Here is a 19,402-nt window from a genome sequence, read left to right as displayed (position 1 = left end):
AAAAATAATTTAGACTGGATTACATCGCTGAATCCTTTTTGGCAGGGACTTGTTTTCTGATTGTCCCAAATAAGTGCATTTCTCCCGAGCCCATTTTAATTTTTGGAGAAACTCACTTGCGATTGTTTAACATGTTGTGTAGCGCTTTCGATCCCGATCTTGCAGGCCTGCTTCAAAAGAGAAAATTGCCAAACAAAAATCTCAGTGCACTGTTAAAAATCAAAAAATATGAAGGCCACTTTTTAGGAGTGGTCTAAGCATACTCTTTTAGAATAATAGATCAAAACACAACTAATAGTAGGTTAAAAGTGGTACCAAAAGAAAATGCATCAGCCAAGTAAATCCCCAAAACTTTCATCCACCAGTCACACACCTCACACAACAATATTCTATTAGATAATGAGTTTTGTTTTCCCCCATGTACCCAGATGTGTGTTATGATAAGACCTCCCCCACACATCAGAAACAAGAAACTCAATAATCTATTGGTCTCCACTCATCTGACCCCTCTGCAGCATTCTGTTCACCCCTGCAATGATTCAATCATCCTTCCCCAAAATAATACTAGTTCACTAGTCTATGTATCACTTCTTAACCTACTAAGTGAACCGGACAAGATGATGGTAACAGAAACGCATGCTTAAAATGCTATTTGGTCTTCATGAGCTTCATTGCATGTGTGTTTGTGTTAGTAGGATTAATGCATTTTTCTGTTTGTGTAATTTTTGTGTACCTCTCCTCTTTGCGGTGCTCCAGACACTTTTCAATTCTCCACGCAAGGCAGTCATTTTTCTTCCCAGTTTCCTAAACCCAAATTTCATTCCCACACTAAACAGCCATGTTCTCCCTGCTCCTTCCACTGTGGTCTCATCTCATCTCTCCCCCTTGCAGCAGTCCAGTGAGAGTCAGTTGTCTTTCAGCTTTGTCCTGTGTTCTCCACTGTCTCATCTTGCCATTTGCTCCAAAAGTGGCAAATGTCCAACTCAGTCAAGTCTTTTCAAAGGTCCATTCACACACAGTGAAGTTGCAGCTCGTTGGAAATACACATGCATCCATCCAGTCATGATGATGCCATTTTTCTCCTTGCTGTCGCTGTCTTGCACAGCTGCTGCTGCTGGACCTTCCCTTCACTGCTCAGGACACTGCTGTGAGCTCTTGATATCCATCTCGTTGTTCTGGAACTGCATTTCTTGCCTTCAGGGAGAGATTCTTGGAGCTTGTGTTCTCAGGGTGACAAACACATGGAAGTTAAACTGTAAAACAATTCAGCCAAAACTTGGCTTGAGTGTTTCTAATGGTGTTGACCTATAATTTGACTGCTGCACGTGGAAAATTGATCCGGGTCTGTTCTTCACCTGCAAGTGACACACTGAGACATTTTGATCATTCTTCTCATTGCTTAAAGAAACACGTCTCCCCTCTCTGGTTCTGAAGTCCCCTTTCTTAAAAACCCAGAGAGTGAGACTGTAGTTGCCCTATGTTGAAAAACACCAAACCCCCTTCCTATCCTATTTTTGTTTATTTTTATCAACAATTCTGTTAAAAAGAAATTTTTTGTGTGTCCATCCTAGGGGAGCTGGTGGCCTGCAGTACCACCCTCTCCCGCTAGTTGGAAACAACTTTTACACACATTTCTACACTCCTCTCTTTTTTTTTCTTTTTTTTTTGTTCCGCATTTTCAACATTTTGAACCCCATTTTTCAAAGTTTTTACACACAAATCAACTTTTCCCACACAACCATTCTCTTTCATCTCACAACATACTTTTACCCACAGTTCTTAACATACAGTCACACATTGAGTTTTGTCCCTGGCCGCCTGGTGGAAGGCCTGCCGCTTTACTGGATCCAGTTTCCCTTTACATTCAGAGCGTCCTCTGCAATGGCCTTCTTCCCTTACCGGCAGAAAAGTGCTAAAATACCGTCATTTCACGCACTGTAGTACGCAGAAATGATTCCCAACAGTGTACTCGAACCGCCATTCCTGTGGCGTACTTGGACTGACCACAGGCCCGGGCGGCTTCTCCCAAACAGCGTGCTCGAGCCACTGTCCTTGTGATGAGCCGTTCCCAACACAAGCCTGGGGTCTCAAACCACCAGGATTTTCCTGTCCCCGACAGTGTACCCGAATCGCTGTCCCTGTGACGTACTTGGACCGAACAATGAGTTTAGCAGCCGAAATAGCTCAGTTGGGAGAGCACCAGATTGAAGATCTGGAGGGCCTTGGTTCAATCCAGAGTTTTGTCACAGACCCTAAATTTTCATCTGCTTCTATGCCCCAAACATATCTAGTCACTCACAAGTACTTCATCATGCACACTACTGTTCCATCCAATACCTCCACTGTCCATTTTATGCACCAATTCTATCCAACTACCTGTCTATCATCGCATATGTAGTGACTTGGGACTTCATTCTAGAGAAAAATCTCAAAGTGATTGGAATACATGTCAGGCAAGTTTCAGAAGTTAAAATTCTGACTTGTACACCATACTGCTTGAAATGGTCCGTGCGCTTTTGCTTGGATTCCACTGAAAGAGAAAAGCCCGTTTCGACTTTCTTTTTGTCTTCTTCAGGTAACTGCTTTGTCTGGTCCCTCACCCGGGACCAATTTGCCACCTTGAAGCTGCCCACTCAGGTAACGTTTGGCCCAGCTTTTGGTTCTCCTCACAGTCACTCAGAATGTCCAACCCTTTAATATGAGGCATGGCTTGCTGGCATGCATGTAGAAAGTCGGCGAATGCTCTGAGTTGTTCTGCATCCTTTGAGTGGATCTTTGGCCAGCTAGCTAGTTTTTCTCTGAAAGCTCTCTGGAAGATGAATGGTTGACCGTACCTGCTATTAAGGCGATACCATGCATCCTTAAACGCTTCATCATCCTCCCTGTAAAAGATACCATCAAGTGTCTTTCATGCAGGGCCTCCCACATATCTTCTCAAATAATGCAGTTTGTCAGCTCAAGATGTGTTCCTTCCTTATCTATGAGGGATATGAATGAAAAGTTATTATGATGTATTTCAGAAGTTGAGAATGTGTTTGCTTACAGAAGTTAATGCCAGCCAGTGATTTAGAATATGTTAGTCTGAAAGTATTAGTTTTGCCTGCAGGCCTTTAGGTAGGGGGAGCCCCTGCTGCTCCGCTTAAGGCAAATTATGAAACCTGCAACATTTTTCCCCTTCAGAGGGGCATTACATGCACACAGTAAAGACAATCTATTTGTTGAGAATAAATTTGGCACACCCAGTGTATGCTGATGCACACCAAGTGTCTTTTTTCTGGCTACGCCACTGTTTCATGCTGAGGGTTTTAGGTGCAACATGCTGCTTTTTTCTGTTTTTCAGGTTGATTTATTTTACGTGGCCCAGCGCTTTGTCTTCAGGTCTATCAAATGATTTGTGTGTTTTATGTTGATCACTGTCATCTGTGCTTTTCCTCATCTTCCTCTCTCTCCAAACACCCACAGATGTTGCCTCCCTGCTTCAGTATTTCATTTGTTGTCAGCAACACATGTTAGAAACTGGGTTGTTGATCCTTCCAGGCAACCTGACAGTATCCAGATTCAGCTTAAAATACTTAATATCTTACAGCAACTGAGCTAAGTCTGGACCCGTCCACCAAACACCCCAGGTGGACACCAGAGACCTAATTCATCATCCGTACTAACACAGAGATCTATGAGTATGTCGTATTTAGGAACAATTAAGCAATATGACAGGAGAAGGAGTACAGCACTGGTGTGATATGGTCATAGGCCATTCAGATTACTCTGATCCGATCACACTTAATCGGATCAAAATTTCATTCCGATGGAGACGGGTGGGTTATGCCAATTGATAATCCGATCGCCGTGTATCTAAACGCTTATGCCGAATGTAGGTCATTACTCCACATGTATTTTACGTCATGTGTAGACGTACGTCATGTTGGCGTTTTACAGAATGAGTCTCCCCGACTTCAACACATAGAATAGAAAAGAATAATCCTTTAATTATAAGGATTTTTTTGTGTTGAAGTGTTGAAAGACTTAGAAATTTTACAACTTTTTTTTTTTTTTACACCACGGCTAGAGCTGGGCGATACAAGATTTTTTCATATCACGATATATTTTTTTCATTTCAGGCGATAACGATATATATCACGATATAAGCCAAATAACTATATTTGTAAGATTTAAATGTGCCGTTGCTCACAAGTAAAACGTGAAATAATCAGCAGCTTGTTTTGATTGAAATATTTATTTCCCATAATAAGTTCAACAGGGTAGATGTACTTAAGGAACATGAGACTTCAGTTTCCGATAAATAAAGGCAAATATTGCAAACTACACAAAAGGCAGCCGCTAAAGCGTTTAAGTTTTAAAATAGAACAAACAAAACAGACTAAATTGTCAATTCCACTTAGAAACAAAATATTAATTCTAAAAATAAATCTTAGTTTGTTTTACAGAAGAACAGACAAAATTGACTAACTTGTATAATATTGCTTTGGAAGCGCTGTCTGAGAGAAATGTTTATGTCCAGGGAGTTGGTAACGAGGATCCATTACCCTAATTAGCTGCTTGAATCCTTCATTTTCGACCGTGTTTATTGGTAGCATGTCTTTAGCAAGACAGTAGGCTATGGCATTCGTTATGTCGCTATGTCTCTTAGCTTTTTTGTCATATGGTAAGACGCTGGAGAAAGCCGACTCAATTGACTGTTGCTGCTTCACAGGGATTCCCCTGGTTGTTTTCGATGACGAATTAGCGCTTTCAGTCAGAGGTTGAGCGTGCTCTAGTGGGTGGCACTGCTTCAGGTGATAAAAAAAAGGTTTGTTGCACAATTTACAGTGCGCGCTTTTTTCAGTGTTTTTTGTCAGACTTCAAATAGCCGAAATACCTCCACACTACGGAACTTCTCTGGCCCTTCCTTTCGACAATCTCTCCGGCATTGAAACGGTCATCTGTTCTCTTCGGTGACCTGGTCACCCAAGCTCTCGGTTGATTTTTCTCTAGTCGGCACACTCATTTCCTCCATTACCCGGCAGCTGGCTGCTTCCCAAACAAATACACATGTGCGGCTTGAAACTTGTGCTGTATGTAACAAGTTACGTGACGTGACGCTGCGGCTGTAATTGGTTCGGCTCTGCGCTACTTAATTTGTATTGGCTATTCATTTTTTTTAATATATTTTTAGAGAGGAATAGAGAGAGATGATAGTTTCATTTTTCTATCGAGAAAAAGTTATTTCGCAATACATATCGTTATCGTTCTATCGCCCAGCTCTAACCACGGCCAATGGGCTACCCATGCCACGCAGTATAAACTGCATTAAAAAAACGTAGAAATGTTTCCAACTTTCATGCCTCTGGTATGGCAGGATTCTGCACTTAGTTTTTTTTTGTTTTTTGTTTTTTTACACTTTTTGTGCCTCTGGTAAGGCAGGGTTTACATAATGAATAGCAAGAAACATATTTCACAAGTTAAACAAATTTATTAACAACTCTCTTGCCTTTTCACTGCACATTGGGAGACAGAAGGACTCTGTCCAAAATAACATCCCTGCTAGACAGAGTATCCCACCCCATGCATGGAGATGTTGCTGAACTGCAGAGCTCCTTCAGTTACAGACTGCTGCATCCTAGATGCATGAAGGAGCATTTCCACTGGTCCTTCCTCCCTGCAGCTGTCAGACTTTACAATCTAAACTGCGCCCAACAGACATAGATGTTTACACCAGCGCTGTTAAATTACACTAAACAACAACACTGTTATAACTTACACACTACTTTTTAACAGACTGTATATACTAATACTTATTGAAAAATTGCACACCTACTTTTTAATTGCACAGCTCAACGCACAATCCATACTATTCTAAATTCTAAATATTTTTAATTACTTTAACTATACAGTACCCTGCTTTTGTAACTATAGTACGTGATGTAAATATTTTCTTCTGTAAAAATTGTGTGTTTCTGTTCTGTGTCATGTTCTGTTTGTACATCTGTTTGGGTTTTTTTGCTGCTGTTGCAACCAAATGTCCCCTTGTGGGACAATTAAAGGATTTTCTATTCTATTCTGATGTCTTTTCTGATGTCCGCCGCCTCATCCACATCCAGGGGGTGGACATAGAACTGATCAGCGGTGTCCGCTCTGTGACACATGAAGGAGGCCATCTGGACTTGCTGCTCGGCCGTGGCTGATCTTTGTACATTTGTTGCCACTGAGCTCCAGTTGTCTGTGAACACGGGTCTCCCCGAAAGACCCATTTCTTCCCAGGCACTTTTCAGCTGTTTGTCAAGCTCTATATGGACAGAGTTTGAACCCGCACTCAAGACCTGGTCATTTTGAATGGAATTGAATAATCATTTATTGTCCCACGAGGGGAAATTCAGTTTACAGTACAACCTGTCCGAGATCATGACAAACAAACAATTAATACAAACAGATCCAGGTCACTGAAGGGCTTTTGATATAGAGATCAGCACAAATCTTAAGCCACTGCTCCAACCAGCTGAATTCTGACGTCAGAAAGACTTGTGCTGTCCCATAACTTGCTTTAGTTTGTGATTGTGTACGTTGATCAGGTGCCCTTGACCGGGGGACCTGGACTTTTCCTTTGCTTGTGCCACTTCTGCAACGGTCATATTTGCAAGCACACCCCATCTGTGACCATAAAGACAGGAGATGTAGGCAGTGACTCGACCAAGGAAACGGGATAATAACCGAGGTGAGCGAGATTCAGCAATGTCCTCCAGAACTCTGGGTATCCTTGTTCTGGCGAGCTCATGACATCTCATGAGGGTCTGCGGTGAAATTCCCCCTCTCTGCTTTGCTGGCCCTCAGTTCCACCTGGTAGGTGGGAAGGGTTTTAGAGACCTCAGTGACACAACTCTTGAGGGTACGGAGGATGCGAAAAATCTGGTTCTTAGAGAGCCTGCACTGCACCGGTGGGGCTTCACTCAGGTATGTGACAAAGTGTTTTACTCGTTTTGAATAGGACACGATTGTGGAGACCTTGAAGGACCTCTCAGTCAGCTCTGATGCCCACCTGGAATGAAAGTCAGCTGACATCAGTGAAATCTCACAGCAAAGCACATTTGCTGACATCCACATCAGCCGATGATAATTTACCTGTATATTCGTTGAACATCGTCAAGGAAGAGCAGGCCATGTGTCTGACGGGCTGGATGTCCCATGAAGGACAGGAACCGCTTCACAGTTTAGACCCTCGCACGTACAGCATATTTTTCAAACTTGGTTGGATTAATTCCGCTCAGGAACACTTTGTAGTGTTAAGATTCATAAATTGAGGGGGATTCCAAAATAACGACCACTGATCCGGCCGGGTAAAGTTAGACGACATTTTAATGAATACACGCAGCGTGGAGCCAACACTGTACAGATTCAGTGTTGAACTCTCTTACAATAGTCAGAACACAGTATTTATAGGGGTGAAATAGTACAGCCCCTCTCCTGTTGTCAGGCAGATTCAGTAAAACATACGTCAGTCCAAAACCACAAACGTTCAGTTAACTTTTGACACAGTTTAAAAGAACATTGTCTCGTCTCCATCCAGGTGCTTCCCCTCAGCTCGCCTTCGCTGTCACTTGTCTCTGGAACATCCTGCACCTGCTTCTTCATCAAACAGTCACATATGCACGCACAATTTTGCAGTTGCAAGCAAAACATAATTAACTTTTACCTATATAACTGAGTCTATCTACGATGTGTGTGTATGTGTCAGCCTCTGCTTGCACTTTGTTTCACCTCTCAGCTCCCCAGCTAGACCTTGTAACCTTTCCACTAGACAGAAGGCCCGCACGTACACAACTGAAACTATATGTGTAATTTCTAGACTAAATGTCACACTCAAATGATGTTACTCAAAACATAAACGAGACTGCTTAACTCTTAAAACTTAAAACTTTAAAAATTAATCAAAGCTTAATCAAAGATATAAATGCATAATAAAATAACCTGCTCAAAATACTTACACTCAGACTCTGCTTTCGGTTTCACTTTTGCAAAGCATACTCTGCACAAGCCTGTGTTTCCTGTCAGCCTGCAACTCAGCCTCTCACCCACTGAAGTCTGGACTTCAGTGTAAGAATATAAAAACATTCAAAAGCCTTTAAAATTATAGATTCACCTCAACAGTTTAAAGTGGTTCTTACTGGACCTGTAATAAAAGCTTAATTGGGTGCCAATATGTTTAAACATCCAAATGCAATATCAATATTAATAATTAATGGAATAATAATAATGATTATAAAAAATAGCAGCAAATACTAGCAGCATAATATTTTACTATTCCTAACAGTAGTCAGCCAGGTGTTTATCTGTAAGAACGACCAGAAAAGAAAAGCATTATCGCCTGAAGCAACATGAATCATAAAGGAGCGACTATAACAATCTCATGCTTACCCATGGATCGGGGAAAATGTTTCCACCTTTCCTCAAGGTTTGATGCTCTGATTCGGGGTAGGTCCGCCCTGGCTGCAGCTTGTCCTGCGTCTTCCACTGACAGCTCCAATCTCCCTAGAACCAACACTGGGTAGCGCTGTACTATGGCCTCTGTTACCCCCAGAGCCATGCCTGATTCTGGGGGGACGTGGACCTCCATTACCCTCTGAGCCATGCCTGATTCTGGGGGAACTCGGGCCTCCATTACCCCTGGAGCCATGCCTGATTCTAGGGAAGCCTGTGCAGGACAGGCCCAGTTCCCCTCTCCTTCAAAGCTGCAGAACCGAACAGAAGAAAACCTTACCTGTCGCTGACACGGAGCTTTGCTGACACAGGCAGCGTCTCTTTTTGTCCTGCACCTAATGAGAGACACCTGCTGCCACTGTCAGGAGCTGATGGGGTTTTCATTCGCATCTAAAACTAAATATAAGACCAACAACAATTAAACTAAGAACTGTACAAATTAGAAACTCAACAAGGAACGATGGAAAGTACAAAGGGGGCGCCTATCAAAATGTTGCATAAAGGGAAAACACTGGGAGAGAGAAAGAAAGACAAAGAGTCAAGAAACTAAGACCAAGAAGAAACAAAGACAAGGAGTAAGAAACAAAAATAAAGAGACACAGAGGGGACATGCACTGGGGCCTGATGAAGACACAGATATGTTGAAACGCGTAGCCAAAGAAGGTGCATGTAGAACGCAACACTAAAAACTAAGTAAAGCAAATTATAATACCAATTAGAAGGACGAGTAAAGTAAAGAAGGCATGTAACTAAACTAAAACTAAACTAAGGAAAACCAAACTAAAACTAAACTCAGATGAAACTAAAGCTAAATTAAGTTAGAATATCTTAACAAAAACTAAGTAAAGTAAATCATAGAGCCCTGCAGCAAAACATAGGATGGACCGTGCACCACTGTCTCTTCTTTAGAAGAGGCAGTTTCAGTTCAAAACCCTAACCCTATTATTCCAGCAGACGATAGCTGTTCTTTTTTTTTCAGTTGAAACTTGTAAAAGACGATGGAATAGGTTCTGTGACGTATACATGATTATCAGTTTTTATAAATATTTGTAATTTTTAAAAATATTTGATGACTGTTATTGTTATATTCATTCTCAATTTGTAAATATTTATTAGTTATTTGTACTCTTATGGTGTGTTCTCAATTTAAAAGTTACATAAATTCAAAATAAAAACATATTTGTGAATATCATATTTTTATAATTTTTTCATACATGTTTGTTTTGGTTCGTTTAATATATTTAAAAAATCAAGTACAAAAGTTTTTTGTGAACCTCATACACGGCAGAACACAAAGTCGATTAAGCTCTTAATGGTTTTTAGTGACTCTTAAAAGAGCCATTTTGGGTGAAGCCCACGGAGCCGCTTTTCTCAGTCCAATTTCCAGTTTCTTCTGTATCTAGTCAAGTGGCAGTGATGACATATCTCGCTGTGGTCCATACATGCAGGAAAGCCAGCGACGAGGTCGTAGGATAGAGGGAGTAGTAATCGCTGGCAGCCTGCACATTCATCAGTGAAGGTCGTTCGGATCGATGTGTTCTGCCATTCCATTGTGTTCCTGTTGTGTTTGGAGCTTTCACCCCGCAGCCGAATGGACAGGAGGAAGCAGTGCGATGGAATGCAATTGAGTCAATCTGAACACCCCTTAAGGTATGCTTATAAAATGACCAATTTACTTTAAAAAGTTTATTTCTCAATTTTAAATACATGTAGACATTGAGGGCTAGCAGGAGGGGCTATATGCTTACCTGCTGCTCTGGCAGGTGGCTCCATGCCCTCCTGGGTTTTAAATGCACCTTAGAACACACATACATCAACAGTACATATGAGCGGGTGGAGGGAGGTTTGGAGTCTTCCTACACCCCCGTTCTCTGCTGCCTGCTGGAGCAGGGGGGCTAGGAGGAGGAGTTGGCCGTCCGACTGGGGGTCTGGTGTATGGGGCCTCCCTGCTGCTGCGGAGTCGGGGCGGTCTGCTTCTCCCCACCGCAGGGAAAAGGGTTACACCACCTGAGTCTGGGTGCAGTTTCCCCCTCCAGGGGCAAGGGTACCTAGACTCGGGGCTTAGAGTACGCTTGGGGAGTGTGATTGTGTGTACAGCGTCTCTCTATGTCTGTCTCCACGTTGGGTGAGTGTTGAGCAATTGTATATGAGAGCATGAGGGTGGGAATGGATGTTTGTATCTGTGTGTGCCTGTTTGTCTGTGTCTATATGTCAGGTTGGGTATCAGACGCCACCTCTCTGAGGACATCTCAGGCCCTCCAAGGTTTGGAGGCCCATCTCCCCCCACCACTTCCCCTGCCGGTGGCGGACGCCCTCAGACATCGGTGCGTTGGTGGTTCTCTGTCTCCGGGGGTGGGCGCCCAGGTACCCACCGGCTCACTCCTTGGCGGCTGCTTATTGGGGCCTGGAGCCTGGGGCTCGCTCGGGCCACTTTGGGGATGGGGTGCCCTCGGCCTCACGGCCCGGGGCTCGGCCACTCAGGCACAGCTGGCTGCCGGCGGAGCTCACGGGCACGTCACTGCAACCCCCCCTGGCTTCTGCTCCGCGGCTGCTGAGTGACCCCTCATCTGGGACTCTCCTCAGCTCTTTCTGGGACAGTGGCGCGGCTGCCCCTCTGTTGGTCTTCCTTGGTCTCTTGTGTTCTGGGGGCCTCTGGATGTCTGGAGTCTTGATCTCCTCCATACCTGCTTCATGCCCTGGAGGTCGGGGCAGTGGCCCCCCACACCCTCTAGCAGATCATTACATGAAGGAACCTTTTAAAAACAAGCGCGTTCATGCTCACAGGTGTACACACGGGTGATCACACACACAAATTACACCCTTTTTGGCTCCTACCTCAAAGCACACTGTGCGCTGTCGATCTCACGTGCTGCACAATAATGTTTAATATTTAGTATTTACTGTCATATTCTCATATATCATTGTGATCTTGTTTATTACTCTCGTTTTCTTCTGCTTGCTTTCTTTTTTCTTTCTCAACAGGTGATCCAGGTGATCGATATATGTATTTTTTGTCTGCTTATTCTGTTGGTTTTTGTTTTTTGCCCTTTTTCCCCGTCCCTCTTCTCAGGTTTTTTTCTTTCCCTCTTTCTTTCTCCACATTCTCTCCTCCAGTCAAGTCTGTCCCGTATTCAGCAAGTGAAAATAAAATAAACAATAAAAAGTTGAATCAAATGGACCATTACGGCAAGGCTGGGATGGTCCATTTGGTAAAGTAAATCCGTTGGGCATCTTTCTTCGCCTTTAGACAATAATTCTGATGGCAAAAGAACCAAACGGGACAGGTTAAAAAAAAAAAAAAAAAAAAAAAAAGTTTATTTCTCTACGTTTCTGACTATGCTGAAAAATTAGCTTGAATATTTCAACACTTAGTGACTAATCAAAAACAAAATGATCAACTAATTTTGTGTTTGTTATTTTTGTTGACAACTTGAAAACTTCTGCAAAACTGTATTTTTAAAGACATCTAAATCTGAGTTTAAACTCACCCAAACTCTAACCTGCTTAAATACTTACACTGGATCAAAGTTTCTGAAAGAAAATCTCAGAATAATTTGAGATTTCTCTGCCTCTTCACTGAGATTATTACGCCAGATACAGAGTTCTAAAATGTAAAACGGATGCTCTAGTGAACAGCAACCAATGAATGAATAGAATATGTTCATGGGAGATGGCCTGCCGTTTTCAGACCTTCATATAACTGAAACAATATGCCTGATGACAATTATATGGGACATAACAAACTATTATTAATTGCCTGCCAAACTGGCCAGTGAACTTTTTTTCCTTGCAACCAAAGTAAAATTTATCCCACACAGATCGGTGGTCACTAATAACCTTAGGTGAAAAAGGGATTTGAAAATGACGTTGTGGGAAAAAGGTTTCCTCCTGTCCTTCTCCTTTCATGTCATCCATTCTGTTTTCCTACCGTCATTTGTTGATAAGGACTTGTGTTTGAGATTGAAACGATCTTTTGACTCCAGGTAAGCATATTTTCTCTATTTAACCCTTGAAGGTTATACATCCAGTGATGTTCTTCTTTGTCTCAATGAATCTATTCATCAAACTGTGCATGTTTTATTAAAACATAAACAACAGCTTTCTTTCATTCATTTCTTCATTTCCTTTTTATTTCAACATAGAGTTTACATTGATTGTTGAAGAGTTTTGCTCTCACACATCTGGCAATTTTATATAAGCCTGCTTGCAATCATGACTTTTCAAGGTTAAATGACTGAATTCAAATTGGGTTGGCCTTCAGATGCTGATGGCCAACACAGTAACATGGTATCTGACTGTAAGTGAATGTCGTCAGGTGTAGAAATTATCTGGTACAGTAATCCCAGCTGTCACCAATGTCACACCACAAGTTTCGAGAACCATAATGAGCACAGTTACGTTTGGAATCGCAGTATAACCCTTTACTTGTTTTTCCGAGTGGCAGTGGGGGGCTGCAGTAATTCCAGCTCCTCGCAGTGTTGCACCAGTAGTAATCCCACCCATGATGACCACAGGTGTGGTCACTGTTACATCTCTGTCCTTCTACCGTTATGTCTGAGTATGTTGGCGAGCATCGTACAGTTACGTATCCGGTGGAGCAATAGTAGTCTTTAGCTTGATCTATGTACAGGCAGGAGGTTGAGCAGTCATCTAGGACCTCTGGTTTAAGTCTGCAGACGAGCTCCTGGGATGTTTGTCTTTTGCGTCGCAGCTCATCCCTCACTGGCCCATAGAAGGGAGTATCAAGCAAGCAAGAAAGTCCACTGGCAAATTTCACGTCCTCCATTCCTGTCAGCCATGTTTGTGTGGATTTGTAAAAGAAGTCTACTTTGATGTCTGTGATCCTGACTCTTTTTGTAGGATACAACATTCCCTCGTCATCGGAGTGGCTCAAGGCAGTGCGAAGAACATTCGTGGCATCTGGAGACATGCTGAGTCGGTTTCCCATCGGCAGCTGAACTGTGTTACGCAGCTTCTTCGCCAGTTTCTCCGATTTACGCTTTTTGCTATTTGGAAAAAAGCAGTCATCAGCAAAAATGTTTAAGTTGGTGCTGCCGTAGAGGACAGACAGGCGGCGTGTCAGCTCTTGAACTGATTTGACTGTGATAATGCCATGAGGTTCATTTACTCCTATGTAACCAAAAGAGAAGGACTCCTCTTCATCTGGATGATCGTAACACACTGCTGTCCAGACATGTGTGGGGACTGTCACCCTGTTGTAGTCTCTTTCAGATGGATCATCAAAAATCCCCTGCCTTGGTATTCTGTTGTGTGCTGAAGGTACAGTCGGTACAGTCCCTGTCACCAGGTAAGCTGTACCTGCTGAGTCTTGGTCTTTTAAAATTCGAATCACTGCAGCCTCCCATTCTTTCCAGTGGACCCGGTTGAAGCAGGCATCCATGGGGGCACTGTTGGTGAGGGTGAAGGTGGCGGTGCGCCCTCGACCACACTGGTAGCTGTTTGGGTTCAGGTGACCTCGGTCATAGCCAGTGTGCGAGTAGTCATCATCAACAGCTTGTTTGGCTTTGACATTTTGTGACTCCCTTGCAGTGTACTTTTTCATGTAAACCACAGTTGAATAGTCAGGATTCTCGAGCATTGAGAGCTGAAGGAAAGGCAAATGTACAGATGAGTTCAATTCAATTCAAACTTTATTTTTTACAATTTAAAAGAAATTCAAACATAAACAAGATAAAATACATAAAAACATCATGATAAGCCCCCAAAACCTTCTCTTCTGCCTTTTTTCTCTTTCTTTCACATCACTGATGTTCTTTATTTTTCCCTCTTTCACTCTGTTTCTCCATCTTTCGCTTTCCTTTATGAGAAACTCTTTCTTCAACTCAGGCTGGCTGTTATCTTTTTCTCCTTTTTTGATACTCCCTGTTCCTTCTCTTTCGTTCCTCTGCTGACAGGTTCCCCTTTGCCATTCTAGCCTGAAATGTACCATCTTGTAATTACTATACTTTTTCGGAACCATATTCATTTATACAGATTAAGGATGAATATTCACAACACAATTATGTATTAAGCAACAGAAATGCTATCCGGTCTTTAAGTCTGATGTCATTAGCCGTTTCCAGGTCCAAACTCCGCTGCAGATCCCAAAGTCAAAGGTTTTTAGGGGTTTCTTCAGATTAAATAGAACAAGATAAAAAGCATTAAAACATTTTAACAGCACAACAGGCTTAATAAACACAGAGTAGTTTGGGCCCGGAAGCAGGATTCATCACTTAAAGACCAGCTCTCGGGGCAGAGATAGCTCAGTAGATGCCACATGATCGGAAGGTTGGGCGTTCAAATCCAACGAACAGCGGCTATCCTGGATTTGTAGCTGCCCACTGCATCACTGAGTGAATGGGTTAAATGCAGAGGACTAAGCTTTTACCCACAGGATTAATAATGTATACATAAACAATGAGATTCAAGATAAGGCAAATTTGATAATATTTGACACATCTGTAAAGCAGAAATATCAGTAAAATACACAGGAAGTAATATGACTGAAATATTAATAAAAATAACTTAATATAATTGATGAATAGGACACTTTTGTGGCATTTGTCAACACCATTAGAAAAAGGGTCAACACCGTCAGACAGAAATCCTGATGGTGCTGACATCTGATGGTGTTGACACAATATCCTACTTTCTCTCATAACACGTTTTCCTGACAGAAGCCATCTTGTTTTTCATCATTTGCTTATGGCCTCTATATCTACCTAAATTAAGCTATTTTTATCAAAAATCAAATCAAAATCAAAGTTTATTTATATAGCACATTTCAAAGACCGAAGTACACCAAAGTGCTTTCCATGAGATCATAGTACAAATAAAATCAATATATAATAAAATTATAAATATGAAAATATAATAAAATGGTTACATTATAAAAAAATAATAATAATCTTGCATTACATCGACTTTGGTTTTGACGGACTACGGTTGTGACACAGAGTTTTATCAGAAAGGTATGCCATAAATGAAATAAAAATAAAAAAAATTTATCACAGCAGTGACCTCATGGCATGTGTATCAAGCAGGAAGAGGTAAAGGGGTCCTCAGAGTGTAAGCTACCCACAATAATTCCTGATTTTTTTGTACTGTTGACAAAAACTCTGGACACGATTTTAATCACTTAAAAAATATGCAAAAATACATACATACATGTCATATTTTGATATTATATAAGGTATTTACTTAAGCCATGGTGTTTAATTTTACATTACTTTTTTTTTCTGTATTTTAATATTATCACACCTGCTTCTGGACAATGGATTTTTAAGGTACTGGTAATCTATTGTACCATTTAAAATAAATATATATGTATAAAAAATGCAAAATCATACTTTTGTTGTATTGTGGAGGTAAGCATGGACGACACAGAGCTCTCAGTTCTCACTCCTTCTTTATTCCTCTCCAACATCAACTGAACACTTTGCGCCACAAAACACAGGAACACACTTCCTCAACACTGGGTGTGAGTGGAGCACTCTAGTGGTCCACCACACATGCGCCCCCGAACACCCAGCAGAACTAGTCCAGGACCCCGGGTTTAAGCAAACGGCCGGAACGGCTGAACCGGGGGGGTGGGGAACTGACAGAGGGAAACCCAGCCCGGGAGCGAGGCTGGCACTGCCGGTCAGAAAAAGCTGCAGACGACTCGGACTCCGTTGATTGTGGGTCGCTCCTGGGGGAAAAAACAGAATCCATCAGCCCGGTGGCAGGTGGGCGGCCACGGCGAGGGGCCTGGGCCGGGACCACCTGATCCTCTTGCATAACATGTGCAGGCTTAAGGGGGGGGGGGGCTCTCAGGTAAGAATTCCCCGGGGACACGGAGGGGCTGGCCGAGGACCAGTTCAGCCGGGGAAACCCCGAGGTCTTCTTTAACCGCGCTACGCAATCCCAGCAAAACCCACGGAAGACGGTCGACCCAGTCGCCACCTGTTAAGGAAGCCCAGAGCGCAGCCTTAAGTGACCGGTGAAACCGCTCGCACATCCCATTAGCTTGCGGGTGGTATGCTGTGGTGCGGTGGACCTTGACCCCCAGGCCGTCAGCCATAGCAGACCAAAGCTCAGAAACAAACTGGGGGCCCATGTCCGAGGTAATGTCAGCAGGGGGACCGAAACGCGAAACCCACGTTGACAAAAATGCTCTGGCCACCGTCACCGCTGTCGTGGACGCCAGGGGTACCGCCTCCGGCCACCTGGTCGTGCGGTCCACCACAGTCAAAAGGTGCGTGAAACCCTGTGACTGCGGCAAGGGACCAACCAGGTCCACATGAACGTGATCGAAACGCCTACCGGGGACACGGAAAGGTTCGAGGGGTGCCTGCGTGTGCCGGTGGATTTTCGAGAGTTGGCGTGGGATACAAGCTGCCGCCCATTCTTTCACTGTTTTGCGAAGGCCCGGCCAAACGAACCTGGCGCTGACCAGCTTGACCGAGGCCCGGATGCCGGGATGAGAGAGGGCATGCACCGAGTCAAAAACACGACGACGCCACGAAAGGGGAACCACCGGGCGGGGGCGGCTGGTGGAAACGTCGCAAAGCAGGTGCGGACCGCCATCCCACACCGGGGTGTCCTCCAGCACGAGGCCCGTTTTCGTTTACTGAAGGGCAAGGACGTCCGGGTCAGCACTTTGCTCAGCGGCCATGGCAGCGTAGTCGACACCGACATACACCGGAGAAACCATAACGCGTGAGAGACAGTCGGCGACATGACTGGACTTACCAGCCACATGGTGAATGTCTGTGGTAAACTCTGAAATGGCCGCCAACTGGCGCTGCTGGCGTGTGCTCCATGGGTCAGAGACCTTGGACATTGCAAACGTCAAAGGTTTGTGGTCAACGTACGCAGTAAAGTTGCGACCCTCGAGGAAAAAACGAAAATGTCGTGTCGCGAGGTGCAGGGCCAGCAATTCCCTGTCAAAAACACTGTACTTGCGTTCGGCATCCCGGAGACCTGAAACCCGCTGTTCCAACACCGCACCCACTGCCACGTCAGACGCGTCGGTGGTCAACGCGATCTCTGCCGACGGAAACGGGTGGGCCAGCAGGGCGGCGTCAGCCAGCGCAGACTTGGCTGCGGAAAATGCCTGGACGCGTTCCGGCAGCCAGTCAAAAGGATCTTTGGCTGTTTTACCTTTTAAGGCAGCATAGAGCGGCTGTAGCAGGTGGGCAGCTCTAGGGAGAAAGCGGTTGTAAAAATTTATCATCCCCAAGAACTCCTGCAACGCTTTAACCGACGTGGGACGCGAAAAAGCCGAAACCGCCTGGACTCTGTCGGGCAACGGAACCACACCTTTAGCGGAAATGCGGTGCCCGAGGAAATCCAGAACCGGCAACCCAAACTGGCACTTGGAAGGGTTGATGATCAGGCCGTGCACTGCCAAACGCTGGAAAACCTGGCGCAGATGGGACTCGTGCTGGCTCGCTGAGCAGCTGGCCACCAATATATCGTCCAGGTAATCAAAAACGAACGGCAGCCCGCGCAAAACGGAGTCCATCAGCCGCTGAAAGGTCTGGGCGGCACCTTTCAGGCCAAACGGCATGCGCAAAAACTCGAACAAGCCGAAGGGGGTAATGACAGCGGTTTTAGGAACGTCATTGGAGCGCACGGGAACCTGGTGATACCCCCACACCAAGTCAATTTTAGAAAAAAAAATCGAGGTTCCGGCGAGATTGGCCGAAAATCCTGAATGTGGGGGATGGGGTAACGGTCATTCTCCGTGGCATTATTTAAACGGCGGAAATCTCCGCATGGCCGCCACCGACCGTCCGATTTGGGCACCATGTGAAGCGGAGAGGCCCATGCACTGTTCGAACGCTGTACAATGCCAAGGCGCTCCATGGCTGCAAACTCTTCCCGAGCGACGGACAGTTTTGCGGGGTCGAGGCGGCGCGCGCGCGCGAACACCAGGGGCCCAACCGTGGGAATATAATGCTCAACCCCCTGCTTCGTTACCGTGCTAGAGAAATTAGGGACAGACAGCGATGGAAACTCTAAAAGCAAACGCTGAAAAGCATCCCTGGAGGTCACTACATTAGCCCGAATCAGGGGCTCGGCGGCCCGAGTAAAACAGGGTGAGCATGGACGACACAGAGCTCTCAGTTCTCACTCCTTCTTTATTCCTCTCCAACATCAACTGAACACTTCGCGCCACAAAACACAGGAACACACTTCCTCAACACTGGGTGTGAGTGGAGCCCTCTAGTGGTCCACCACAGTATAAACATTGCCTTGGTTTGTCTTTTAGTCAGTTGGATTAACACTTGTATTCATATTTTTAACACCAAAATTGGGTTTTACCTGGCGGACATGTTTTGTCCCTTATCTCAAGAATGACAAATGACAAGAGCTGGAGAAAGTTCCCAGGGAGAGAAAAGTCTGGACATTTTAGCCAAAGTGATCTCAGATCGAACGCGGTGCGTTCCTTGTATTGCTTCTTATCGCTTCCACTGTGTGTGAAATGATACCGGAGTTCGTCTGCAGTGGCCAGGGTTTCCCGATTAGATGATTTCAGCCATTGGAGCCGTTAGAAATGTGCGAGCGGTGCTCGTATCAACCTGACAACCATAGACACAAATTAAAGTATCAACCTCGGGGCGCCGGTCGCGTTCCACCATCGGATCATCATTCAATAGCGTTCAAATACTATGTTAGAGCGAACACACACTGTGTTGGACAGAAAAATCAACGCAATGTCTGTGTTTGTGTGCTAAACCTGGAGGACTCACGTGACTGAGAAAAGATCTGCGAATATGTGAAACCAAAATTTTGACATGCGAATAAGAGGGGAAACACTGTACTGAATTTGTGATGATGGCATTGTTAGTCTATAATTTAATAATAAAAACAAACATGGTTTTGTTATAAAGAGGTTATCAATTGAATTTTACAGTAACCTTTTTGCAGAGATTATTTATTAACA

The sequence above is a fragment of the Pelmatolapia mariae genome, linkage group LG20, assembly GCF_036321145.2.
Source record: "Pelmatolapia mariae isolate MD_Pm_ZW linkage group LG20, Pm_UMD_F_2, whole genome shotgun sequence".
Classification (NCBI taxonomy): Eukaryota; Metazoa; Chordata; class Actinopteri; order Cichliformes; family Cichlidae; genus Pelmatolapia; species Pelmatolapia mariae.
Note: the sequence above shows the minus strand (reverse complement) of the source record.